This window comes from Plectropomus leopardus, chromosome 23 (genome assembly GCF_008729295.1).
Source record: "Plectropomus leopardus isolate mb chromosome 23, YSFRI_Pleo_2.0, whole genome shotgun sequence".
NCBI lineage: Eukaryota > Metazoa > Chordata > Actinopteri > Perciformes > Serranidae > Plectropomus > Plectropomus leopardus.
In genome coordinates, this window is record NC_056485.1 from 16,556,095 (window position 1) to 16,560,690 (window position 4,596).

The 4,596-nt window shown below is 38.1% G+C and overlaps 1 non-coding gene across 1 annotated transcript; it reads right to left on the reverse strand.

Annotated features, from left to right (window-relative positions):
- Positions 1-940: 940 nt before the first annotated feature.
- Positions 941-1,023, reverse strand: trnal-cag. Its single transcript has one exon. It is a non-coding gene; the product is annotated as a tRNA-Leu (tRNA).
- Positions 1,024-4,596: the final 3,573 nt, after the last annotated feature.

Consider the following 4,596-nt stretch of genomic DNA (forward strand, 5'->3'; position numbering starts at 1 on the left):
TTAGTCTGTGTGGCCTTTTTAAAAGAAAATGTCGTGAGTGTGAGGAAAAAAATTCTGCACAAAAGTTGTAGACATGAAAACTTTGGATTCTATTGAGAAATGTAATATTTTCTGGAGTAATCCTCTCTGTAAGATACTGTTGTTATTGACAACATGACATAAACATGCCTTTGTAAAATTACTAGCGCTGCAATATCATCTTATATTTTTTGGGGAGTTTCAGCAAACTGTTGGGATGGATAGATCGATAAATAGATATGTATATATTTTTTTCTGATTCTGATTCAGTGTTCCATGCTATAATTTGTATTAAAAATATTTAAATATCTGAGTCCAAATGTAGATGGTCAAAACAGGGAAATCATTATACAGCCAAATATTTAAGCAGTTAACACAATGAATAAAATTCGAAAAAAAATAAAATGAATATAAATAAATGAATGAAAAAAATAAATGATGACCTATTTATGACCTGTGTATGTATTGTAAGGGAACTTCATAACTGGGAAATACTAATACAGACAATATAATCAAAGTTTTTGCTCAGTGAATAAAATGTAAAAATGAAATATTGTGTTTAAATAAGAAAAAATAGAGTATTATGGGCGGGGGGCGTTAGCCTATTAAATTAATTATTGTAATATACGTTTTAATATACATTAGAAGTAGAAAATAAAAGTCATATTTGCTTACAGCATGTGCTCAACCCCCAACATGTGCTGAAGGCATGACTGAGCATAATAAATATCTATTCCACACTACAAAAATCATGTTATGTTCAAATGGTTAACATGTTCCTTCATAGTGAAAGTCCCAGATAATAAAAATACAGAACTCTCACATCATTTGAGATGCATTTGTTGTGGGTAAACAAAAGTGATCACGTGTTTACCATGAATATGAATGAGGATTTTCACCGCAGTGAAACTCAAAAGGTTGCTGTCAGAAGTGGGATTCGAACCCACGCCTCCAGGGGAGACTGCGACCTGAACGCAGCGCCTTAGACCGCTCGGCCATCCTGACACATGCCTAGCTGTGGAACAGTTGGAAAATTTGAAACAGCTGACAGACATACTGTAAAAATCTGGTTTCAGATGGTTCATGGTTATAATAAGGTGTTAACGCATTTATTTCAAATGCATACATTAGTCTACAAAATCCAGCAGTGTGTGTTGAGCTACTAATGGAACAAAATAGTTTATTATATATCTTAACACACAAAGGATAGTGAACACACAGTGAAATCTACTTAAATTTTTCTGATTTTCAAAAGTAAAATAAAAGTTTCCCACATCTGACACTATTTAAAACTATTTTTGGAATAATGTACTCCAGAGCTGACACAAATAAGTCTAAAAATGTATGATCTGGACCTGGACCATTGTGGTTAACAGGTGAATAAACGCAATCAAATGTCCCTTTTTGCAATTACAAAACAGACTAAAGGTTTCATAACCACTTAAGTGGGTTTCAGACAGCGTTTAGGCTTTATTTTAAATGTTTGACATGCTTTCACAACAATAGGGGGAGCAAATACACAAGAATTAGTCGCTCAGCAAGACAAATTACTTTTCCCTTAACAGACGAATCTGAAGCTAACTTCAGCGTCGTAAACTTTTAACAGTATAAACATACTACACATTGTTAGTTTTGCTAGATTCTCCAAAATTCATTCGTTAAATTAACTTTACTGAAATCGTGGGTAATTCAGGTTTATTGGTACACATTTTCACGGGCTAACAGTCTTCCACATAACACCGAAGTAGTAAACAAAATACGTGAAAAAGTGGTGACTCCTTACCTTTGTCCTAAAGTCCAAAATCTGTGTCCATTCCTCGATTTTTTTTTATATTTTCTTAGTCCGTACGGGTCCATCCAAAAGAAATGAAAATGTTTTTTAATTTTAAAAGTATCGAAGCGGTAAAAGTCGTCGAGTGAAGTCCATTGCTAGCTGCGTGTGCTAACTACTGTCATTTAACGGGCAGTGCCTGATGGGTGTGTTCGTTTTTGTTACCGTGCTGTCTACAAAGTAAAAGTGTTAGCAAGATTTCCTGGTTTTTTACCTCCGGGACAGGCCGTGGAGTACAGCACGCGCTCCCAGTTTAGAAAGCGAACGGGCTCTGTCATGTGACTATGCGGCCACCGTACTGCAAACTTTTAAAACTTTTTTCTTCTTTTTTTTCCCCAAAACGTTTTTTTTTACTCAGTTTTTAATTAAATATTAAAATACCAAAAAAAAAAGAAGTGGTAAAAATTAATCTCTATGAAACCAGTAAAAAAAAAAAAAAAAAAGAAGAGAAATGAAATTTGTTATCTTTAATGCAAGAAAATAGATTTTAGAGTAATTATATTTTGATTTTTTTGGAAATTATATTTTGCCAAAACAATTATTAGTGTAAAAAAAACATTTGGTTTTATTCCCACAACATTTATTGAAACCACACGAAACTTTTTCTTGGCATAGGCAAGTAAAATTAGACATTTTCCAGGATTTTAGGATATTTCTCACTTTTTGGGCATTTCTTGGATTTCATGACATCTTTTCAGATTTTAGGACATTAAGGACTTGGAGGATGTTTCTGGGATTTCAGGAGATTTCTAGGATTTTAGGATATTTCTAGGACTTCAGGAATGTATAATGCCAACATTTACTCTGGTGAATGGGCTGTCTGAAAGGGGGAGAAGACCAAGACTTGGTGTGGGCAGGACAACAAAACATAACACTGTTAACACTACTGCTATTAACTTAATGCGCAGATTTGGGGGTAAAAAGGTGCTGGCATGATCTTACTAAAACTATTCTTCTTCTTTGCATTTTAACTGGTCTTTAAACCCATCAACAGTCAGGTTTTGCTTCATATATGCAAAGATCACAGTGGTTTTCCTCCCAGTTTCTGCTGCAGCTCCGGAGGACCTTGAAAAAGCAAAAAGACCCTGCAGCTAAAACCTCCCAGCCGCTTCTTTTCTTTACATCTCCGCCAGAATTGGCTCGGACGCCACGCATGCCTTTCATGCTGAAAATCTCCATCCTGGCAACCCCCTCTTTCTCATCTGCATCCACACGTGTCTCTATCCTAAACTGCACAGAATGAAGCTGCAGGTTTTTTAGTTTAGGACACATCTGTTGTGGACTGATGTGGCAGATCTTTGGGTTTCAGCGCCACCAATCTGATGTGTATGTGGGCATGTGACGTCTGATTATCTGCTCAAATCTACATGAGCAAAAAAAAAAGTAGAAGATTACGAGACAAACACACACAAACACACACCCACCTGCTCCGGCTCTGGCCTGCTCAGCACTAATGACTGTGTGATTGGATTATCCGGGCTTTTAGCAGCACCACAGCTGCAACTGACAGAGAAGCTAACCTGCAAAGGCCAAGCTGGTGTCAACGAGAGGTCGGCGGGGTCGCAGCCTTTTGCATAAGACGAGGCCTGAAGAAGAAGAAAAGTGGCGGAGGAATGAAAGACAAGGGATAAGGAGAGGATTTTTGGTGACAGACAGGATCCATGTTTTGGGAGATTTCAGATGCTAGAAAGAGAGGAGGAGAGGAAGTGCGTTTGTAGGACGGAGACGGGATGCGTAGTGACAGCAGAGCCTCGCAGACACTGCTGGCCTCCTGGTGACTCCACTGTACGCTGGAAACAAACAAACAGCCGCCTCCATCCACTCTCCTTTTCTCTCACACTCTCCATCATAAAAAACGTGTCTGAGCCATTACGCTCTATCCAAACAAACCTCAATACAGAAGGATATCATTTCCCCATGACCCCAAATTATCCTTTAACCATCTGCTAGGAGCCACCAGGGATTTTTATAAGCACTTAATGGGTTATTTAATATGTGGGGCACGTTTACAACTTCGTATTACATCACCATGCTGTCATAGATTTAAAGTGCATGCTGTTTTTTGTGAGTCACTACTACGCTGCCTGATGTTGGAGATGCATGAATATTTGAGGCTGCAGGTGTAAATGAGTCCAGATGAGAGTAGCGGCCTGTGAGTCAATTCCCTGCAGGATATTTGTCTCCGCTGCAGAGGATGATGGCCGAGTCTATAATAGAGAGTAAATGACAACATTCCTCACACACAAACACAGATTTACACACTGATCCACTGAAGTGAGGGGAAATATTCACAAATGTGCGCTGGTGACTGAAGTTATGAATCATCCTGCAAACTCTGTAGAAGTGATACTCAAATCTGGCCTCCAATAGGGGGCCGGGTGGCCCCTTAACCGATTTCTAATTCACAATAGAAATAAAGTGATTCACACTGGGAATTGCTTGTTCTTTTGTACTTTTAGTATACATAAGGTCCCAGAGTGTATACAACTGCATCAAGAAAGAGCTTGTTTATCCACAAAAGTGCCAGTGGAGGATCTCCATACCCCTCCCCCAACCCCGTCAGGTTCCAGCCAAACCCCTAATGTGCTAAAATCCTTGAAACGTCCCAAAATCTGACAAATGTTCTAAAATGTGGAAACAAGTCCCTAAAGATAGTACTGAATGCTCACTGAGATTAGTCTTGTTTTTACACAAAACCACTGACAAAAATAAATAAATAAATAAATAGATACAATTAAATATTGCCT